At 37.4% G+C, this 25,040-nt stretch overlaps 1 long non-coding RNA gene across 1 annotated transcript in view; it reads left to right on the forward strand.

The window, feature by feature from the left end:
• Gm33963 overlaps window positions 1-25,040 on the forward strand; it is a 106,694-nt gene that overhangs the window by 16,681 nt on the left and 64,973 nt on the right. Inside the window, exon 2 of the long non-coding RNA XR_388578.3 lies at window positions 7,639-7,703. This is a non-coding gene — a long non-coding RNA (predicted gene, 33963). The remainder of the gene's footprint in view (window positions 1-7,638; window positions 7,704-25,040) is intronic.

Below are 25,040 nucleotides of genomic sequence, written 5' to 3' on the forward strand. Positions count from 1 at the left end.
ATACGTGTTTTATACTCTTAAGTCTACAAATCTATTTTTCCAAATGATTCTGAAGCTTTCCCAAAGCAGATTTAAAAAAATGAGAAGTTTGAATGTTGAGAACTAATTTAGTTTATTATATATGAGCCATTTATAAAATGAGATGTTAAAGAGAAGTTTCAGACTCCTTGGTAGAATATTTCCCTAACGTGTACAGGCCTTGGATTCAGTACTTGGCACTGTTAAAAATATACAAACTAAAGAAACTCTACCAACTAGCTTCTTCTCTGATTATAGGTCATCAAACTACCTATACTCATTTACTAAATGTCACACTTACAAATGTGATTATATTTATTTATAGGCAGATAGCTATAATTTCTTTGAGGATTCCCTTTTTTTCCCAAAATTTTAGTTATCATAGTTATCAAGAATTTTGCCATATTTTAAAATATAAAAATTTTATTTATGCACACCATCACACTTTTAAATTCATTTTAGAAATATTAAAAATCGATAAACTATTAAACCAAAGTTTTCTGTTTAAAATGGGACAGGGAAGCAGATAATGGGCTAATTTCACATACTCTGAAGAAAGGTATTTTCTTTGAATTCCTTCTCGTATCCTTAACAGCTGTGGCATCTGGACAATGTACCTAACATCTCTGAGTCTTTATTGTTGTTTAGAAGATAGGGAATTAATAAGACTGTCAGTGAGAACATATTTTAGGCACACTGCATTGATGAATCACTGCCTTAGTTTCACCTCTCTGACCAATAACCTGACAATAACAAAGATTAGTAGAAGAGAGTTTTTAGTTTGTGTTGTTTGTTTTGTTTGTTTGTTTGTTTGTTTGTTTGTTTGTTTGTTTTTCTTGTGTTCTGAGCATCACAAGTCTGTCATGCTGGGAAAGGCACAACCATGGGAATGAGGTGTGGCTGGTTTCATGAAGTCTACAGTCAGGGAATAGAGAAGGGAAAATTCCAGGACCATTATGTTTTTTTGTTTATTCCTTTTCCATGTGGTCTGGACTCACAGCCACCTGCAAAGCAGATCTTCTCTACCCCTCTAAACCTATCTGAAAATGCCTTGACAGATAAACAAAGATGTTTATCTTTTGGGTGATTCTAACTCCAGCCAAGTTGACGATGAACATTAAACCCTGTAATTTCAATCAAGCTTTTGAAAGAGCACATCACAGAAGTGTTTAAAAACTAAGGGACTTCAGTGAATTTAATACAAACAATACTACAATATAGATGTCAGCAATGACTTACTATGTCCTTCTCCTTTGGGTCTCAAGATCCAAGGAAAAAAACTATGTAACCGTGTTTATTCTGTTTATGGCTGGATAGCGAGACATGATATTTTCCATCAAACACTGCCAGGCCCATGACTCTGCATGTGTCTCTCTGATTGACAGTACAGACTATTGAGCTGAAAGGGATTCTGAAAAGTGTTTAAAATAAAAGAAAGATCAAGAAACATGTCAACTATTGATTTCTTTAAAAGAATAACTCAGACTCATTAAAAGTTAATAAATCTAAACCGTCTAGACTACTTAAGTGCTGAAAATTGCAGCTTAAATAATGAATTACTATAATAAATATAAATCCTTAAAGTAATAAATATCATGTAAATAAGTATTTTTTGTTAAATAAAATGAAATCTAAAGTTATACAGAAATAAAACACATATGTTTACATATACTTGTTTGTATATATATATCTATATATATAGATATATATATAGATATATATATGTATACACACACACACACACACACACACACACACACACATATATATATATATATATATATATATATATATATATATATATATATATATGGTTATTTAAAGAACATTTTAAAATTTATATATCTATGCCCCATTTGAGATATACTAAAAGAATCATACTTGTTGTTCATACCATAAGTAATTCTGTTGATTATGAGAATAACTTGATAATAACTATCCTCACTGACATAATACTGGCTATCCATGTTCACTCATTCCTATATATCTCTATATATGAAAGTCTTATGATACAATGCTCTATTTATTATTATTAAAAGTTTGCTTCCTATACTAAATTGTATTGCTGCAATGAGAGCTTTTAGAAAATGTTTGGTTGAAAAGTTTTCACAAAAGCATTAGTAAATACATCAACTGTAGCCTCTACTCTTTCTAACACATAAACACACACACACACACACACACACACACGCACGCGCGTGTATATATATATATATATAATATGTATCAGTTAGATATCTCTATATAATGTATAAATATAATATATATATCAGCTAGATATATATGTCAGTTAAATGAATATATATATAGTATATATATAATAGAGGTATAGATTATATCAGTTACATATATAATAGGAATTGGTCTATGTCATTTATTAAAGCCACCAAGGTAAGTTGCTCCATGCTTACACCTGCCAGATTCTTCAATTCACATATTGAATACTACTTACATGTTGGGTTCTCTTAAATTTTGGTCTTGATATTTGATGATATTTCGTCTAAAACTGTATGTTTACACTCTAACGTAGTTTATTTCTATGCTTTATTGATTCTTTGTGAATTTCACATCATTCACCAAAACCTCATTCATCTCCCTGTCCCTACATGTCTGCCCTTTGAAACATCCCTGCCAAAAGAAAACAAGAAATAAAAGTAATATTAAAAATAATAAAAATTTAAAAATAAAAACAAAACAAAACAACAACAACAACCATCTAATCAGAAACCTGTGGTGTATCATGGTGTATCACAGAGTACACCCTTTTATCCCAACAGCTTTACTTACAAATGTTTATCGCAGTAAGTCATTGGTCTGGGTCAAGGACTCTGGCTTCTCCTACACTACTAATACTGGTTCCGTACCAGGATTTCTCTCTGGTACCCTGTTGTTGCCCTGTGCCATACAGTTCCTACGATTGTGGATCTGCAGGATTGGCCCATTCATGTATTCCAGCAGTTCATAGATGGGGTGGATGTAGGGCTGTGCCAATTTATGGCCTTATATCTGGGCCTGGGTAGAAGTCGAGTTGGTCAACCTACCAGCTGTCTTGTACCTGCACTATTTTCCCTATCATATATTTGCTCATCATTGTGGTGGCAGGTCTCTAAAGTGAGTACTTGGTTATCTTTCTTCAGGCCACTGTGGGCCAGAAGGCCAAGTTCTAAAGTATTCTCAAATACTTTTAGGGATGGTCACGCATTTAGGCATAAAGACAAAGATGGTTGAGTAAAGAGAAAAGGTTATATACACCTGCAACAAGCAAGTTAAGTGGGCTTTCCACTTGCTTTCAATGAGAATTATGTCAATGCTTCCTAATTACTGGAAAGGTTTAGATATAATGAGCTTATATTATCATATTCCCACATTCAGTACTAACAACTCTAAGACCCTCCACAATCCAATAGATACTATCAAACCCAATATGTACAATGATTATCCAATATATGTGTACATACATTAAATCTTAATGTATACATTGGATGCATTAAGAGATTAACAGCCAACACATAATAAAAATAGAATCAGTATAACAATATGTCATGATAAAATTAGACGGTCTAATTGCTTTAATTCCAGAATGTTCATTTGATATTTTCAGACTATAACTAGGAACAACTTTAGAGGTGAAGAGATATTAAAACTTGGATGCTTAGTATATTCCACAGTCTGTTTTTAAGTTACTTTGTGTTGCTATGATAAGATACCTGACAAAATGTGATTTAGGAAAGAAAGGTTTCTTTTAACTTAAAGTTACATAAAACTTTGTCACAGAGAGGAAGGCATGGCAACTTGCAGGGAAAGAATAGTGACAAGAGCAGAGAGCTGGCTGATCACATTTCCATCCACACTTACCAGAAAGAGACCAGGACATGTAGCCAACATACAAAAAAATCGAAGCCCACCCCTAGTGACATATTTCCTGTAGCCAGCCACCACCAATTAAGGAAAAAGTCAGCACCTGTCAGGGATATTTCTCATTTAAATCAGAGCAGCTTTCTTTAGTTTACCAGAAAAAAATCATGGAATTTTCCTTCTTGGCCAGCTGAAAGAATATTGTTTTTTACTGTAGTAAATACATCAAATGTAGCCTGTACTCTTTCTAACACATAAACACACACATATACATACATATATATGTACATATATTAATATATAATATATATGTATCAGTTAGAAATCTCTAATATATAAATATATAATATATATCAGTTAGATATATATGCCAGTTCGATAAATATATATAGTGTATGTATATATATGTATATATATATATTCTATAGTAATATAGAATATATCAGTTACATATATAATAGGAATTGCTCTACGTCATTTATTAAAGTCACCATGGCAAGTTGCTCCATGCTTACATCTGCCAGCTTCTATACTGTGGAAAGAAGTCAGACACAGGTCTTACATGCATCTCAAGACACCTGAAGAATATGCGCCATGTGTTTGTCATCTTTTCAGAAAAGCATGTCTGAAGAGCCCTTTAATGAGCTTCCTAGAGAAAATCTGAAGGAACTGTAATGCAGCTAATCATTTCCTACCTTCCTACTGAACCTCTTATTAATTAACATGTTAATGCTGTGTTTGATTTCTTAAATTTAGTTTGAGAGACAGTAAAACAGCTATTTTCAAATTAAATTAAATTGAGTTGTGAGAAGATTTTCAACCAATATAGGGCTTTTTGTACTTTAATTCCAGTACTCATTAAGGTAAAAAAAAAATCAATGAGCTTGAAATGGAAGTGTTGATATTATTGTAGGCTAAATCTGCTCTTGAGTAAGTTTTCCTCTCCATGACAATGTTTTACCATGTATGTGACATTAGAAAATGCAAATTTTGGTGCTTAAAGAGAGAGAAAATTTTCCTCAGTTACCATAAACGTCTCTTGAGTACCTGTTTGGGGAATTAACATAGTCATAAACTGTAAAAATTAAGGATTTTTTTCCAAGTACAGTAGACAGCCTTCCTGTTAAAAGGCTGCAATAATCCTTTTGTTTTCTATGGTGTATTGCTCTCAGTTCATTGTGTAGATTCCAAGTATAATTAATTATGCTTTATCTTCCTTTAAGGATTTTTTAGTTTAGGAAAAGAGATTTGTTTAGCTTCTGCCCTCATGGAATCCAATGCAAAATGTTCTCTGTGACAGCCCTTAACAATGGAGCTGTTTGGAAGGATGGACCAGATGGTGACTACTCACCCTTCTTCAATAAAGAGCTGTTTACAAACATTTTAAAGTATTGATTTGGTTTTCTACATCTTTGCTTGCTTGTCTTGCTGAATCATTCCATAATAAAAATGCAAGATATCTTCTCTGACTGATCATTACGATTATAGTAGATGAATATATATTGTGTAGCAGTATGGGTTGACACGAGAACTCCAAACATTGAGGGATTGAGTATGTGCCTGCCAAAGGTTTTTCTAGACTTTCTTTTGCTCTTGGATGAAGCAAGTACAGCTACCGGGCTAAAGCCAGCAGCGGCAGGTGCTAAGCTGTGGGCAATTCCGAGTCGGCTGAGCAGAAAGGGCTGTGAAACTGCATTCTAACAGGTTCCTAGCAGAGACTGACCCTACTTTGATTTCAAAGTCAGTAATAAACCAAATATGTGACACATTCACTTTAATAATTACAAGTTGCAGGGTTTCTCCTAAAATTTTTATATTCATGAAGAGTCACGCTGACAGAATCAAACTTATATACTACAAACTGATCAGGTCTAATCTCCTCCTACCCTCTTAAAACACCAGAGATGCCTATGAGCAAAGATAACTGACAATTTGTATTGCCTTTTCATACTACTCATAATTGTGAATTTAAAAATGCCTACCATTTTTGTCCTAATTTATTTATTATTTAAACTAAGCATGAGGGGAGGGGCCTTCTTCCTGGCACTGTTTGATGATTTTCTTTTTATGTTATTTAGATAACAACTCTTCAAATATTTCTCTCTTTGAGAATCTTATGAAAATGAACATTGACAGATGGACTCTAGGGAAGGAGGAACACCGAACCTGATTTCTCCTTGAGATAATAGTCAACACTAATTAATTCTCAAACAAATGATACTCTGTGGCATTCTTAAAGAAGTGACGAATGGAATATTAGATACCACCTTTTCCCACCAACTCGTTATTGTCTCCTCATAGGGTATTTGAATATCTTATAACTGAATCCTTGGTTCATGCTAAGCATCCTTTCATTTTAAGCCTATACACACACACACACACACACACACACACACACACACACACACACACACACACACACACATATATGCACACACACTATTTTAACAGAAAGAAATGTTAAAACATTAGATACGGGGCCTGAGGATTTACATTAACCGACACATTTATGAAGGTATTTGCTTTGCAAAGTCTCAGTTAAGGAACAAAGTCCTTCCAGTAGCAGATGTTAGATCACTTGCCTAGAGAAGTATTCTTCAAAGCTTACATAAAGACAAATCCCCTTGCTACCTTCTAGAACCTTGGAATTAACCTTTGTGGCGATACTTATAACACTTTATGAACATTTTTTCCTTACTGATTGATTCCCATGTCACTGTAGCAAGTGCCCTTTTTGCTGTTCTTGGCTACTTCTGTATTAATTGGCATCCTGTTTAGTGTTTAGCACAAAAATGACACCAAGGGTCTGACAAGAGAAATGGCGGGGAACTGTTCTCACGTTTATATACACATGATGGGCTTCGAAGGTGTTAAATCAAAGATGATGTGCTCCTGCATCCATAGCTGCCTGTTTTAAAATTAGTTATGACATTCTTGCTTGCTGCACTCCACTAGGCCCAGGAATTATTTTCAGTGCACACAGCCTCTGCCAGTTGTCAAGATGGTGTACAAGATAGAATCTAATTGCCATTCTTACAATGAACCCCATTCACTTTGGCCTTTGCTTTGTTCACTCGATATTCTCGAAGATTTTGCTTCTCCCTTTGTTCGCGCTGTTTCACTTATCTGAAATAGCTACTCTCCTCCAAACACACTCCATTTGTTGAAAACCTATTAATTCCTTAAGTCCTATCTGGAGCACCATCTTTTCTGTGAAGCCTTTTGAAATCCCCTTAATTAGATGAAATCTCTGACGACTCTAACCTTACTCCACCTTACAACACAGTAATTCATATGCTTGCTTTTAACTTCTTGCTGAAGTGCACCTCCTGAAAGACAGGAAAAACTTAACCAACTTTATACCCTAACTTCAGTTACTAACAGAATACACATTGATTTCTTACTATGGACCAACTCCTTAGATAAGTAAAGAAGATAAACATAGTGAAATTATTTTATCTCACTTCCAAGGGGAGCACTCTCTTCTGGATATAAACAATCATTTTCAAACACATGGATAGAATGAAGAGAGACATGGCCATCTCTGCCTGGTCTTATATGGTCAGTCAAGATGTTGCTGTGGTTAGAGGCATGTAGATAAGACACTTAAAAGAACAGAAGATTTTTCAGGGCACTGAGGATATCCAGTCTCTTTCATTTAAAGAGTTCATTTGAATGGCTCCTAACACTAATGACAAAACTGAATCTGAAAAAGTAACCTCTCTTCTCTTCTCTCTCTCTCTTTTTTTTTTTTTTTTTTTGCAGGTGTCTGTTCCAGGAAGTGTTCATGGATTCCACAGCATTTCTCCCACCAACTGCCTATTGGAAAGGTCAGTATGATTCATTTAAAGTCCATACATTTCTTATCCTGGCCAGTGAACTCTGAACTTCATTGCTTGCCCTGCAAGCAATTATGTAGTCATAATGCTATTTCCATTAGTAAGTGGAGTAGTAATACCCAAGAAACAGGTATTTGGATACTATTCATGTAGATTGTTTTCTATCATCATATACATTTCACAGACCTAGAAAATTACTCAGAACTTAAACTAAGATTTTTCTATATATAAATAGGTAGTGCTAAAAATAGAGACAAGTCAGTTAAGAGGTGTGTCACAACTCCAGGCCATCTCCTACTCTTAATTTAAAAACTACCATTAAGTCATGCTTCTAAAATACTCCGTGGTGTAGAAAGCCTAAAAACTCAGCTTGATAGACTTGAAATTTCAGAACATTCTGATAATGATCAGGGAAATGTACATACCAGCCAGTCAAAAGGATACTGACAAGTCTCGAAAGAGCAGGAGGAAGTTTTTATTGACTAGAAAACATTTTGTAGACTAAACGGAAATAGGGCTTTTCATGTAAATATGAGGTTGTTACCATATCTTTTAGCTAAGAAGATCTTGTATTGTCAGCTGCTGTAGACTTATACAAGGACTTTGCAGAAACAGTAGTAATAGCCAGTGACTGAGCTGTTACTTCACCCTTAAGGATTTGGAGTGTGGAGAGCCATGCCGTGAGCACGACATTATAAGATGGCGCTGGCTTCCACTGCGCCTAACTAGTAAACAAGCCTTATGCGCAAGTGCTTCAAGAGTGAACTCACGCCTAGTCACTGGCCATCTCGGGGCGTAGTAATGGGGTGATGGGCAAGCAACAAATCAGGAGCTGTCACGCCACATCAGGTGCTGAAACGTCACGCTGCGGGCTATATAAGCAGTGTCATTTTCTGGGTTTGGGGTCTTCCTGAGAGGTGAGCAATAAAGCTTTTGCCGCAGAAGATTCCAGTTATCCCGAGTGTGTTCTTGCCGGCGGGGACAAAAGCTCGGGATATTGGAGTACATTTTGGAAAGCTTGGATTGGACTCTAGGCCTTTGAGTCTGAACCTGCAGCCTATAGATCATACTTTTGTCAGTGTAAACCGTGCCTGGATTTATGTATGCCATTTTGAAAGAAAGATAACCCAACAACTGTCTTCCAACAAAAACTGTTAGACAATTATATGTGAGCTAACACAATAAGATAAACATTCTTTATACCTTTCACATGTGGCCTGTCCCAAATTCCTTCCTATGTCCCTGTTGATTACCCACACACTTTTGTTTTACCAAGGAAGATAAGTGGTTTGTTTTTCTTCCTCTGGATATGATGCATTGGTTCTTCCAATGATTTTCTTAGATGAGAAAGCATGGATCTAGTACCAATGGGTACTACCAAAATATGTCTGAAGTTTTCTAGCATTTCCTTTGAAGTAGGCAAAATGACATTGTTTCGTGCTGCTGCTTCTGCAAATGAAGCAGGAAGAAGAAAAAAACTGTCCTCTTTTTATAAGCACAGACTTATAAGGAGGAGACAGCACAAACAGATGGGAAACATGCCAAGGTCAAACTGCAAATGGAAGCTGCCTGTAGCTTCTTAGGACATTACTTCTTTTGGTAGAAGTATCCTTAAAGTCTGTCTATGCCATAATTTCATATACAAACTCCAAGTCCTTCATTTTTCTTCTCCTCTGAGGTTTGGTGGGTTCTGCAATCAAATTCTTCCTAGGCTATGAGCATCTATGGTCTTCTTTGCCGGCCATGTTCCCTCTTCATTTAAGATTCTATGTCATCTATCTTTGATCGAGGTCCCTTTTCTTTATTCTCTAGAGTGTTTCTTCCCAGCATTCTCCCCATTTTACTCTTTGAGATTTTGGACTTTCTCTTCTTTGTAACTTTTTTTTTTCCATTTTTTATTAGGTATTTAACTCATTTACATTTCCAATGCTATACCAAAAGTCCCCCATATCCACCCACCCCCACTCCCCTGCCCACCCACTCCCCCTTTTTGGCCCTGGAATTCCCCTGTACTGGGGCATATAAAGTTTGCAAGTCCAATGGGCTCTTTGTAACTTTTTATTGGGGGCTTTTCTCTCCCTCTCTATCTGCAGGGGCCATGCTCATGCTGATTTTTTCATGTCATTTTCCTTTCCATTTCCAATCATATGTTCTTTTCTTTCTGTTCCCCATTTTTCTAGATTCCATCATACCATTCGTCCTTAGGAACTACTGCAAGGAATTTTGCTCTCTAGTATTTCTATTGTCATTCATTTTTCTATGATAAAGGTAAAGGCTGACATACTCATTAACGATTTTATTTATTTCCTCAGTATTTTTAAATGCTTTGCATAATACCTTACTCATTCCCAATGTACTATATGTGTAACTTAACAAAATTAATCACCCCATTTTGATATAATTGTATCAAAGACCAAACTTTACTGTAAAATGAACTCACAACATAAGATAGGAAATTAGACTCACTCTTGTAATAACAAGCACATCAATGGTAACATCGTTTCTCAATACTATTCCTTATAAAATGGGCTAATTCTCAGACATTTCCAACCTATAAGCTTTCACCTGTAAGAAAAGCTCCTAAAACTTACTAAATCTCATTTTAAAAATCAAACTCTGCTTTCTCTCTGATTCATGATCCATCTCAAGAACAGATAAACTCTGCCGATGATTCGGTTGTCACTATCAGATAACCTGTGTAAAACCTGGAAAATAGACTGATGATTTTTACAGCATGGGTCATATCCTTTTATGTTGCAATGAATTTAGTGCTGTCTCCCCCCTCCCAACCACCCCCCCCCAGTTTGATGAAGGATCTGAGGGTAACAGAGTTTACAAAGCAGAAGGCTCATACAAGGAGAACTGGCAATGTAATGCATCAAAGCAACACAAGATGTCACCTTTACATAGGACAGCGTCTCCGGAGTCAAGCAAAGGCTGCATGGTGCAGAACAGGGCATACACAAGAAGCATCCAAGATTCATAAATATTGCTTCAGAATCAGCAGTAGCGAAGAATTTGGATTTGGTTAACAGTATTCATTGCTGTATCTTTAAACAATGTCTGTACCTATGTAAACTTATGTAAGGTTTTCTCCTCACAATATATTACACGCCTCTACTGAGCTTTTTCACTCCATTGAAAACACTTTGAGTGGCAGAGAACCTCATAAATAGATTTTTTCCCTGTATTATTCTTCCCCACTGTTCCCCCTCCCTTATTTAGGTGATTTCTGACATTTAACTTGAGGGTTGACATGTAATATTTTAGATTTTATGTTCCTCCTGTCCTTAGGGATTTTCTAACCAACATTTCACATAGCTGCAATGGCTATTCCTGGTTGTCAACTTGACTATATCTGGAATGAACTACAATCCAGAATTGGAAGGCACACCTGTGATCTAGTTCTTGAGTCAAGAACACAAGTTCTTGACCTGGATCTTGGCATGGAAAACTTGAGGCATTGTGGCCATGTTAAGCTTAGGCTCGTGCAAGGTAGTATATGCCTTTAATCCCCAGAGACTGAGGCAATGAGATCTCTGAATCCAAGGTCAGCCTGGGACAAAGCTAGTCCCACATTTAGGCTTGGTACACACCTTTAATCTCAGCAACACCTTCTCCTGGAGGCCTACATAAGAACATTGGAGGAAGGAAGATTCTCTCTTCTTCACCTGCTTGAACTTACTTACCAGGACATCTTTTGAAACCTATTTCTACAGAAGACCAGCTGAAACAACTAGCCTTGTGGGACTGAGTCACTACTAGATTCTTGGACTTCCGGTTCACAGCTGACCATTGTTGGGTTGTTGGACTACAGACTATAAGTCATCTCAATAAATTCCCTCAAAATAGACATTCCATAAATTCTGTGACTCTAGAGGAACTCAAGTCAAGTCTGTAGCAAGGGTGGATCTAGAGGAGCAGAAGTATAAGGATGAACCTTTTAAGGAACTGGAGTTGGCTTAATAATTTGCCAGTGCCTTCTAATTCACCAGTACCTTCCAACTACTGGAAAAACTCCAGATACTCTCTCTCCTGGGAGCTCAGAAAATATTGAAGGTGTGTGGTAGAAACTATATTTCAAACTTAAAGAAGCTAATATGTTTGATTATCTCCAATTGTAACTGGCAATGAATTAGGTAACCTGATGTACACAAGTTTTTACACTTTGGGTGAAAACTAGGAAAATGCTCTTAGTATCTCTAGACAAATTGGTGAAGGAAAGAAATGAACTGTATGATAAATTGAATGACTCCAGATGCAAATAAACAATCAGTTGAAGCAGGGGCACTAATTGGCAAAGAATGGGATCCTATAACTTGGAATGGGAATTTGTGGGAGGACCTTGTAGAAGCTGAGAACTTTGAATCTTCAGATTTTCAAGGGTTTACATCACCTGAGAAAGTAATGCCCTCAGCCCTACTCCTTGAAACAATGCCTCTTTCATATGAGAAAATTAATCCCTCAGAGTCGGGTAAACCAGCAGTGACTTTCTCTGAAGAAAATGCCAGACAAGACAATACTGATGTTCCTAGATTCTTGGACTTCCCATTCATAGCTGACCATTGTTGGGTTAGTTGGACTACAGTCTATAAGTCATTCCAATAAATTCCCTCAATACAGACACTCTATTAGCTCTGTTACTCTAGAGAACCCTGACTAAGACAATAGCCAAGCTCAGTGAGGTCATTTTGATTTGTGTTCATCTGTTTTCTAAGATCAACTTGAGCATAGAGTATGAGTTTCTACTCACTGCTATAACAAATAACCAGGGCAGCTTAAAACAACATTATTTTCCACAAGTAAAAGAAGAGAAAGGGCCCTGCTGGCTTTCATGAGGCTAAGACTGAGAAGTGGAAGGGTAGCTTACTGTCTGGCCTTCCTGATAAGAATTCATTTCCTAGCTTCTGAGAGCTCCTGCTACTGAAAGTCATCCCCATTCTCTGGTGCTGGGCTTCTCGTCTGTCTTCATAGCCAACATTGTTAGAATAAGTTTTCATGTGGTAACGTTTTCCTGTGTTTCTTAGATTTCTCTCCCTCTGTTTCAGGGACTCTTAGGGTTACATTGGGTTGAGTGATATACTTTGAATAGTCTCCTAACCTTGAAGTTAGCTGGTTAAAACATCAATTTCATCAGCAACCTTAGTTCTCCTTTGCTTCTTAAGCTAACATGCTTAATAGGGATCAGAACATGCACACTGGTAGGGAGGCTGGGATTATTCCGCCTATCATATAGTGTCCCAATGCATTCCAATTGTGTAACAAACAGAATCCTATTGTAGGAAAGAAGCTAATTGGTTTTTGGTAGAAAACTGTCATCTCTGCCACACCAAGGAGAGAATCTGGGTTTAAGAATTCTGATGGTCATTCTTCTGATGTAAGCTAAGCCTGCTTCCCATCAATCTTGAACATGTATCTCTAAGTGATGCTGTAGTGTTCCAGCTATTCTTTAGCTGCTCAATGAGACGTCCCTCTATGATGCTTTTCTTCGCAATGCCATTGCATTAAATATACACATCAGTTCTTGGATGCGCCATCATTTCAGAAGTGTGACAATACGAGTAACCAAGAACAACACCTCATAAGACTTATGATGTAACATTGACTACTAATGCTTATAAACTGTTGGTACACATGGACTTTACAGGGAAGCCTACAAGTATGTATCAAAGCCTTTAAGTGTAGTCCTCAATATATATTTTAAATGATGTGACTTAAATTCTACTAGTTGTTTCCTCTATAAATTAAATAGATACATGTGATATGTAATGCTTTAGGGCATTTACTTTATTCTCAGAGTATGTATTAGCAATTCATAGAATATGGTGGAGGATTTTTTTTCAAGCTTTATGTATGCAAAATTGTAATACCTACAAGTGTGACTTCACAGTGATTGGCTTGAATAGGGCCTTTCTCAATCAATTTGTTAATAGTTTCACTATAAGCAATTAATAAATGATCCAGCTACTAGAAACCTCAAATTTTTGATCTATACAACTATAATTGGGAAAAGATCACCAAGCTATTGCATGGATTATGCATGTTAACTGTTCATTTGACAGATGGTACAGGTCCTCAGTGATGAAGATAATGTTACTCTTCAAAAACAGACAACATTTTCACAGTCAAACACTTTACAGAAATGGATGAGCCAGACTCGCCATATTAAAATGGATTGTATTATGCCACTGTATTAAAACTAAAACATGACACATTTTTGTACATGGGTAAGATAAAAATGTATGTATATGAAAATACAGAAAGTACTGTAATGCAGAGAGCAGCTTTATGGTATACTCTTTGGTCTAACAACATTGAAAATCTTGTAGAGGCTTTGAGGTCCATTTGGTATGGAGGCAGACACTGAGCATCTTTAGATGAGAGCAGTCAAAGCAGAGACTGTGTGCCATCTGGGCAATGGCTTGGCTTGGAGAGCATCTGTGAATCATTGCCAAGCTAGGATTATTATAAAAAACAAAAGCAGACAAGAAGAATATTTCCTATTCCTTTCTCTTTCATGGGCACACACTTACATTTACATAGAGCAATAACTAGCATTAGAGTAGATCTATGCTCGATGTGCATTCAGTAGAACCCACCAGTTTTCCAAACCAGTTTCATACTTCTGCTAAACCCAGTTCAATGTTTTTTTAGATTGGCCTTAGATTTCATCATTCAGAATTATCTTTTTTAGATAAAATACATACATACATACATACATACATACATACATACATACATACATACAAAGACTTATTGCATGATATGGATCCATATTGCTTCCATCTTGTTAAAAATGACTGGAATTGAGTGTCTACTAACTGTTTTAGTTCCACAGATCCCCCTTAGACATCCCTGCTATACCTTCTCAGCTTATTTATTTAGGAGCTATGGATGTCTATGCCTATATGTAAGTTTGCATCCTATCACCATAATCCACAGAGACTTGGCCACTGTGAATATCTGCATTTGCATGAGAACCTGAGCTTCCATATGAAGCATGGATGCTTAGAATACTTTGTCATTCATGGTGGTTTGGGTTAAAATTACTTTAGAGATAATTCTGTTTTTCCTCTTAATAGCCTCTGCCTTCTCATGGAAGCAGAGGGTGGTGACATGCTCAGCTGCAGAGCTGATGTTCGCAAGAAATGTTCTAATGGCAGGGAATGGGGAACAGAAGCAACGGTGAGGCCAGCTTAGAATATGCCACCAGCATAATCCTCTCTCACTTACTTATTTCAAACCCAGTGATATGAAATATTGCTTCCCTGCCAAAGGTTCTTATCTCTTTCAAGGTGTTTCAAGTCCCTGAGGACAAAACCAAGCAGATGGAACCTTTCAGGCTGCAAGCATAGGAGAGTTGGCTAGAAGGATGTTCTCTGTCCTTGACATGCAGAATCTGTCAGTTTCAATTCTCTGGCTTGTTTACTGTTCCACTACACCAGAACTGGGGCTTGTTTGTAGCTGCATTGACTAAGTTGTCATTGATTTTTTTTTTAAAGATAGGAAATAGAACTTTCAGATTTCCCACATGAATTAAAATAAGTCAGATATTAACACCAGGTTGCAGCCGTTAGCTTCATAATAACAAAAGAGGCTCAAAAAGAACATGTAAAATCTTCATGTCAATATGTACACTCAGGCATTAATTTTATAATTTAATTTAAATACACATATTGATATGTTTGTATTACAAAGCTTGGGTAGTTCATTTACTTTTATAAATGTGTACATGTATTCAAAATATTATGCTCTACCCACTAGCAGAATTCAATGTTACTTTTAAAAATATTTTATTTTGTAATTTTATTTATTTTACCTGAATGTATATCTGTGTACCACATGTGTGCATGGTACTCACAGGGACTAGAGGAGTGTACTGAATCCCCTGGGACTAGAGTTATCATTGGTTGTGAGCCACCATATGAGTGTTAGGAATCAGACCCCTGTCCTCTGTAAGAGGAACAAATGCTCTTAACCACTGAGCCATCTCTCCAGGACCCAGAGTGTTATTTTTAACAGTTAGATACATTGAGCCTCATATTCTGCAAAATATCTATACAACAGTATGCAAAACAATTTTAGCAGAATCCTTAAACTGAGTATGTATCTTACCATATAATTAACTGGATCCTTTTTTTTTTTTTTTTTTTTTTGGAAAGTGGACTACCCTAAAATCGTATGATGGGCACCTGTCTTCTACCTCCATGGCTCCCTTCTTTATCATATACTAAGTTTGTGTCTTTCCACATCTCATCCATGATACACAGACAACAAGATGGATATTTGAGCAAAAGAAGGTCTCCATGGGTCAAAAGCTTTGTCCTATTTGATACTGCTTTCAGGCTCATTCCTGAAACCCCAGATCAAAAGAACAGATGAGTTTTAGTTCTCTATAAAGAACTATGCCAAACTCAAAAGTTACACCACAGCTACTGTAGAATATGATCTATTCCTGATTTAAAGTTGAATGCCAATGGCTTATACTTTAAGGCCAAGAATCAACAAATGGGACCTCATAAAATTACAAAGCTTTTACAAGGCAAAGGACACTGTCAATAGGACAAAAAGACAAGGAAACAGATTAGAAAAAATATCTTTCCCAATCCTACATCTGATAGAGGGCTACTATCAAATATATTCAAAGAACTCAAGAAGTTATACGCCAGAGAACCAAATAACCCTATCAAAAGGGGGGGGGGGAAGAGAGCTAAACAGAGAATTCTCAACTAAGGAAACTTGAATGGGTGAGAAACACCTAAACAAAATGTTCAACATTCTTAGTCATCAGGGAAATGCATATCAAAATTATCCTGAGATTCCATCTCACACCAGTCAGGATGGCTAAGTTAAAAAACCAAGGTGACAGCAGATGCTGGCGAGGATGTGGAGAAAGAGGAGCACTCCTCCATTGTTGGTGGAATTGCAAACTGGTACAGCCACTCTGGAAATCAGTCAACTAATACTACCTGAGGATCCAGCTATACCACTCCTAGGCATTCCAGAAGATGCCCCAACATATAACAAGAACACAAGTTTCACTATGTTCATATCAGTTTTATTTATAATAGTCAGAAGCTGGAAACAACCCAGATGTCCCTCAACAGAGGAATGGATACAGAAAATGTGGTATATTTACACAATGGAGTACTACTCAGTTATTAAAAACATTAACTTCACGAAATTCACAGGCAAATGAATGGCTTCAGAAAATATCATCCTGAGTGAGGTAACTCAGTCACAAAAGAACAGACATGGTATTTGCTCACAAGTAAGTGGATATTAGGCAAAGAGCTTGGAATACCCACGATACAACTCACAGACTACATGAAGCTCAGGAGGAAGGAAGATCAAAGTGTGAATGCTTCAGTCCTACTTATAAGGGGGAACAATATAATCAAGGAAAGTAGAGGGTAGGAGAGATTTGAAAATATGCGGGGGAGAAGGGGAGATGGGCAGAATCAGGTATGGGAGGAGATGGAGGAAATGTACAGAGGGTCAGGAAATTGAACAGAGGTATGTAGCAATGGGGGAATGTGAAACCAGGGATAGCAACCATAAAGTCGCAGATGCCAGGAAAGCAAGAGCCTCCCAGGACCCCACAGGGATGATATTAGCTGAAATACCCCAAACGAGGAGGAAGAAACTGTCAAGACCATATCCAGAGGTTAGGCATGGCCCCCCAGTAGAGGGATGGGGCCACCCATCTCCAAAATTTTAAAACTGAATTGTTTAAGTCTAAAGGAAATGCAGGGACAAAGAGTGGAGCAGGACTGAAAGAAAGGCCATCCAGAAACTGTCCCATCTGGGATTCCTCCCACATGCAGACACCAAACCCCGACATTATTGCTCATGTCAAGAAAGGGATCTGCAACCCTATAGGTAGAACAACATTATGAACTAACCAGTACCCCGGAGCTCTTGACTCTAGCTGCATATGTATCAAAAGATGACCTAGTCGGCCATCACTGGAAAGAGAGGCCCATTGGACACGCAAACTTTGTATGCCCCAGTACAGGGGAACGCCAGGGCCAAAAAGGGGGAGTGGGTGGGTAGGGGAGTAGGGGTGGGTGGGTATGGGGGATCTTTGGTATAGCATTGGAAATGTAAATGAGCTAAATACCTAATAAAAAATGGAACACCCCCCCCCCAAAAAAAAGAAGTGTTTACTGACAGGAGCCTGATACAGTTGTGTCCTGAGAGGCTTTGCCAGATCCTGACCAATACAGATGTGGATGCTCACAGCCAGCCTTGGGACTGAGCACAGGGACCCCAATGGAGGAGTTAGGGAAAGGACTGTAGGAGCTGAAGGAGCCTTATCTGGCATCAATGGGAGAGGAGGCTCTTGGTCTGGTGAAGGCTTGATGGCCCAGTGTAGAGGAATGGTAGGGCAGTGAGGCAGGTGTGGGTGGGTAGGTGGGAAGTACGCTCATAGAAGCAAGGTAATGGGGGATGGGATAGGGGGCTTGCAAAGGGGAAAGTAGGAAAGGGGATAACATTTGACATGTAAAAATAAAATATCCAATTTTTAAAAAGATAAAAATAAAAACAAAGTTGATTAACAATTGAGGTTAGACCACATCTGTTTTCAGATGAATATAAATATTACCCATAACTATTTTCAGATGGCAATGACAGAATGGCTTAGAAAGAAATTATTGTTTAGAAAACCAGAAATATTTACTCATTGTTCTGGTACAGAGACAGCATACATCAACAAATGGTCAGATAATTTTAGGTGTATTATGGAAGGTATTCTATTCACTTGCATTCCTTTTTTATATTGTATTTCAATCTATAATAATCTGACTTAGAAGCTGTCTTTTCTATATATGGAGACTTTCTCCCCTGTTAAACTTCATTAAAAAAAAAAAGAAAAGAAAAGAAAAGAAAAGAAAAGAAAAGAAAAGAAAAGAAAAAAGGAAATCATGGTCTAGAAGTGCATTGTGTGATGGGGAATTTGCCTGTGGTTTTACATGAATCATACACATTAACTCTAACAAGGCCACTGCGAGACCACTGGCCATACCCCACTCTCTGTGTTCTCATTGAGGCTTATGAAGTTTATGTATCTTCCTAAACGTCATCCAGACTTGCAGCTTAGCTATGCTTGATTGCAAACTTGAAGCCTACAAACTGAATGCTATTTTTATACATAACATATATTTATTTTTATTTTTTATTTATTATTTTTGGAGATGAGTGATGCCCCCTGGGCCCTGGGGTTTATTTTTTGGGGGGGGGAATATTTTCTTTGATTACATTTCAAATGTTTTCCCCTTTCCAGGTCTCCCCTTCAGAACCCCCCTATCCAATTCCCCCTCCCCCTGCCTCTATGAGGGTATTTCCACACCCCCCCCCCATACCTTCCCTTCCTGTCAACTGGCCAGACTCCCAGGAGCTCCCCAGGACTGGAACACAACCATAGAGTACACATGGAGGGACCCACGGCTCAGGCTGCATATGTGGCAAACTGAATGCTAATACATATCACATATGACCTAAGCACATAAAAGCTCTATCAGAGAACATACATATCTTCTTTTTTTTTCTGGGATATTTTATTTATTTACATTTCCAATGTTATCCGCTTTCCCAGTTTTCCCTCTGGAAATCCCCTACCTTGTCCCACCTCCCCCTGCTTCTATCAGGGTGCTCTTCTACCCACGTACCCACTCATTCCTGCTTCCCCACCCTGGAGTTCCACATACATGTTTACTTACTCCTCTCATAAAGTAAAAACTAGAATGCATGCATAAATGAAAATAAGTCAAAAGCACTGATTTCTTCATTTGTCAAACAAATCCTGAAGCCCCACCTGCTGGGAGATGCCATTATGGCTAAGAGCAAAGAATGGCTGAAAGACACTATTTATAACTTTACCAACTACTGATATGAGAGAGAAAGAAAAGAAAAAAAATGTAATGACAACTCAAAGTGAGGACATGTCTAATGCAAATATCTGGCAGGCACAAGGAAGATTGGATGGAGACTGTAAACTCATTTGGAAACAAATCTGCACCTACAAGTAGCAATGTAGACACTTGAAGAAATGTAAAAAGTTTTCTATATAATTCCTGAATCCACAAGCTTTTGATCCAGCTAGGGACTGCAGTACAGGGCATGTAAACCATGCACTAACAGTACATGACACTGTATTATTAAGTGCTAAATTGTGTGGAACAGCATAAAAGTGTAACAGACATTGAGACTAGAAGGGAATGGACAGTGTAGGAAAGTCTTTGAAAAGGTTGCAAGCAAGTTGAAAGGTTAAGCAAAGCAGCACCTGGAAGAGAGAGAAGAGTGGAGAGACCAAGCATTTTTTATTTCTGGTTAGTGCCTGAAGTAATATGCCAAAGTTCTTACTACTAAAGAGAATGAGACCAATAAAAGCAAACTGCTAAGAGTAATAAGAAGCTCGTACTTGTGCCTTGGATCAAAGATGTAGATAGGCTTGCTAAGTTTGCTGGTACACACCTATAGTCCCAGAAGTGTGCAGATAGAGGCAGGAAGAAATGCATTCCATGTTAGTCTGAGCTTCATAGGAAGACTTTGCCTCAAAACAAAGGAGCTCACAAAGAGGATATAGACTCATATAGTCAATACCCAGGTAGTTTTGTGAAAGGACTGGGAAAAAAAAAAGAATTCAGTGAAACCATTCATTAGTGGTCTGGGAAGAGAAATCATACAATCACAGTAGCGCTGTCAACAGCTGATCATTCTCAGTGTTGGCCCTATAAAATTATGATGTACTGAGAATTCCAGTGGCATCCATGTTTACCCCGTGGCCCCTGCATGAATTGTTTGTGATGAGGTTGGTGTGAGCAAACCTACTATAAATCTAAAGAATATAGTTGTATCAGGTGCATGATACTTGATAGTGTTAACTATTTCAGATTTATGTATTTTCTGTTTTTATCATTATTTCAGGGCATACTCCTGCTTATTAAGATATTATTCTATAAAAAACAGTATAGCAAATAAAGAGATACTAACTTCCAATATTTCCTGTCAAACTATCTCAATGTTGAATCAAAACTACATCCAGAGGTGAAACTGAAGCCTTCATGGTGGCTCAAGTTTGCTCTTATGAATTCACATGAGGATGAAATCAACTAATGACACAAATTTCAGAGTGCATTCTCTTCCTTAAATAGAGCATTACTGTAAAACAGAACCTAAGGTTTGAAAGAAAAAAGTTGGGAGAAGGCCACATCTATTTTAGTAAATGACTCATTACTCCAACATAATTGGAAACTTTCATGGAATTTACACCATATTGAAATCAAGAGCCTGAAGTACTATAAAAATGAGCTTGTATATTTAGGTAAATTACTCCAATTTGTTATTTAATAAAATCAGCCACTCTTGCCATGGAGCTGACATAGTGAAAATAAAAAACCCTATGGTTCATCAACACCTCCATAGCTTCCAGTCTAATGGTAACAGTTAGATTATAAATGAAATTACCATATAAATAACTGCATCGTTAATGACTGGGTAAGAACTCCAAGTCAAAATCATATGACTAATAGAGGATATAATAAAGAAGGCTGCAACATGCTTGGAGGAGGCCAGGTGAGGGTAATCTCATGCAATAATGCTGGAAACAAAGGTAAAATACAATGTGAAGAAGAGGAGTAAAGTATTTTTAAAAAAGGAGAATAGAATAGTCAAGACTTGAATATAAACTTTATTTAAAGTGTATAAATATATTTCAAATAGTTATAAATTTCAATTTTCTAATGCTGAAGTAAAATTTCATTTAAAATAGAGAACATAGTGGATTTCTTTGTTATTCTATTGCAAATTAGGGCATTTGAAATAAGTAGGTAGACCTTGGTGTGAACTTGGCGGACGAGCCCACAGTGCCCAGAGGACTCTCCACACCCCAGGTGTCCTAGCACACCCAGGATCTTAGGTTCACTAGTGACTGGAATGCAACATCTGTCCCAACACAACTGGGAGTGCCTGGGGCCAGCAGGAGCAGGGACACAGGAGCCCTGCCTGACCAACAAACAGCTCAGGTTCCTTCTGGTCTGCACTGGTCTACCTTGGTTTTGAACACATTGTGGCCAGCCCCATTGTCCCCAGAAGAGGTACCACTTCCAGGCACTCTGACACACCCAGGACCTTACGATTCCAGGATCCCAGGATCCAGGAGCTTGGTCACACCAGGACCTCAGGGTCTCAGAGAAATCTTGACTGCCAAGAAATTGACACACCCAGAATCTCAGGTTCACAGGATCCCAGAATCACGGGATCACAGAGAAAGCTGAACTTTGAGGAGTTCTGACTCAACCAGGATTAAAGGAAGGACAGGCTCCAATCAGATCTATTGAGGGCAGCAAGCACTTGAGATAATCAGATGGCAGGAGGCAAGCATAAGAACAGAAGCATCAGAAATCAAGGTTACTTGGCATCATCAGAACCAAACTCTCCCACCATAGCAAGTCCTGGATACACCATCAAATCAGAAAAACAAGATATGGATCTAAAGTCACTTCTCATGATAATGATAGAGGACTATAAGAAGGAAAAAAATAACTCCCTTAAAGAAATACAGGAGAACACATCCAAACAGGTGAAAGAATTGAACAAAACCATGCAGGATCTAAAAATGGAAGTATAAACAATAAAGAAATCACAAAGGGAGACCACTCTGGAAATAGAAAACTTAGGAAAGAAGTCAGGAGCCATTGATGCAATCATAACCAACAGAATACAAGAGATAGAACAGAGAATCTCAGCTGCAGAAGATACCATAGAAAACATTGACACAACAATCAAAGAAAAATATGAAATGCAAAAAGATCCTAACCAAAAACCTCCAGGAAATCCAGGACACAAAAAGAAGACCAAACCTAAGGATAATAGGTATATATGAGAAGGAAGATTTCCAACTTAAAAGGCCAGTAAATATCTTCAACAAAATTATAGAAGAAAACTTCTCCAATAAAGAAAGAGCTGCCTATGAACATATAAGAAGCCTACAGAACTCCAAATAGTTTGGACTAGAAAAGAAATTCCTCTTGTCACATAACAATCAAAACAACAAATGTACAAAACAAAAAAAGAATATTAAAAGCAGTAAGGGAAAAAGGTCAAGTAACATATAAAGGCAGCCCTATCAGAAGTACACCTGACTTCTCCCCATAGACTATGAAAGCCAGAAGATCCTGGGCAGATATCATACAGACCCTAGGAGACCACAAATGCCAGCCGAGACTACTACATCTAATAACACTCTTTATTACCATAGATGGAGAAACCAAGGTATTCCTTGACAAAACCAAATTTACACAATATCTTTCCATAAACTCAGCCCTTCAAGAAGTAGTAAAGGGAAAACTCCAACACAAAGAGGGAAACTAAGCTCAAGAAAAAGCAAGAAAGTAATCTTTCAACAAACCTAAAGAAGACAGCCACACAAACAGAATTCCAACTCTAACAACAAAAATAACAGGAAGCAACAACAAAAATAACAGGAAGCAACAACAAATTTTCCTTAATAACTCTTAATACCAATAGATTTAATTGCCCAATAAAAAGATATAGACTAACAGACTGGTAACGAAAATAGGACCCAACTTTTTGCTGCATACAGGAAACCCACCTCAGGGACAAAGAAAGATACTACCTTAGAGTAAAAAGCTGGAAAACAATTTTCCAAGCAAATGGTCACAAGAAGCAAATTGGAGTAGCCATTCTAATATAGAATGAAATAGATTTTCAACCTTAAGATCTCAAAAAAGGCAAGGAGGGACACTTCTTACACATCAAATGTAAAATTTACCAAGATGAACTCTCAATTCTGAGCATAATGCAAGGGCATCCACATTCAGTAAAGAAACTTTGCTAAGTCTCAAAGCATACATTACATCTCACACAATAATAGTGGAAGACTTCAAGTAGCTGAATATAAAAATAACTCAAACAAATCAATGACCTTTCTCCACACAAAGGATAAACAGGCTGAGAAAGAAATTAGCGGAATAACCTTCAAAATAGTCACAAATAATATAAAATACTTGGTGTGACTCTAACTAAGGAAGTGAAAGATCTGTATGATAAGAACTTCAATTCTATGAAGAAAGAATTTGAAGAAGATCTCAGAAAATGTAAAGATCTCCCATACTCAAGGATTGGCTGGATTAATATAGTAAAAATGGCTATCTTGCCAGAATCATTCTACAGATTCAATGTAATCCCCAATAAAAGTCCAACTCAATTCTTCACAAAGTTAGAAAGGGAAATTTGCAAATTCATCTGGAATAACAAAAATTCTAGGATAGCAAAAACTCTTCTTAACAATAAAAGAACTTCTGGTAGAATCACCATCCCCGACCTCAAGCTGTACTAAAGAGCAATTGTGACAAAAACTGCATGGTACTGGTACTGTGACAGACAGGTAGATCAATGAAACAGAATTAAGACCCAGAAATGGTCCCACACACCTATGGTCACTTGATCTTTGACAAAGGAGCTAAAACCATCCAGTGGAAAGAAGACAGCATTTTCAAGAAATGGTGCTGGCTCAACTGACTGTTAGAATGTAGAAGAATGACAATTGATCCATTCTTATCTCCTTGTACAAAGCTCAAGTCTAACTGGATCAAAGAACTCCATATAAAACCAGAGACACTGAAACTTATAGAGGAGAAAGTGGGAAAGAACCTTGAAGATCTGGGCACAGGGAAAAGTTCCCTGAACAGAACACCATTGGCTTGTGCTGTAAGATCAAGAATCAACAAATGGACCTCATAAAATACAAAGCTTTGCTGGGCATGGTGATGCAAGCCTTTTATCCCAGCACTCGGGAGGCAGAGGCAGGGGGATATCAGAGTTCGAGGCCAGCCTGGTCTACAAAGTGAGTTCCAGGATAGCCAGGGCTATACAGAGAAACCCTGTCTCAAAAAAACAAAAAAAACTAAACAAAACAAACAAACAAACAAAAAAACAAAAAACAAAAAACAAAAAAAAAACAAAACAAACAAACAAACAAAAAAAAAAAACAAAAAAAAAATTGCAAATCTTCTGTAAGGTAAAGGACACTCTCAATAAGACCAGAAGGCAACCATCAGTTTGGGAAAGATCTTTACTAATCCCTAATCTGATAGGTGTCGAATATCCAATATATATAAAGAACTCAAGAAGTTGGACTCCAGAAAAAACAAACAACCCTGTTAAAAAATGGGGTACAGAGCTAAACAAACAATTCTCAACTGAGAAATACCAAATGGCTGAGAAGCACCTAAAAATGTTCAAAATCCTTAATCATCACAGAAATGGAAATCAAAAAAACCTTGATGTTCTACCTCACACCAG

Source organism: Mus musculus, chromosome 11 (assembly GCF_000001635.26).
Source record: "Mus musculus strain C57BL/6J chromosome 11, GRCm38.p6 C57BL/6J".
Taxonomy (NCBI): domain Eukaryota; kingdom Metazoa; phylum Chordata; class Mammalia; order Rodentia; family Muridae; genus Mus; species Mus musculus.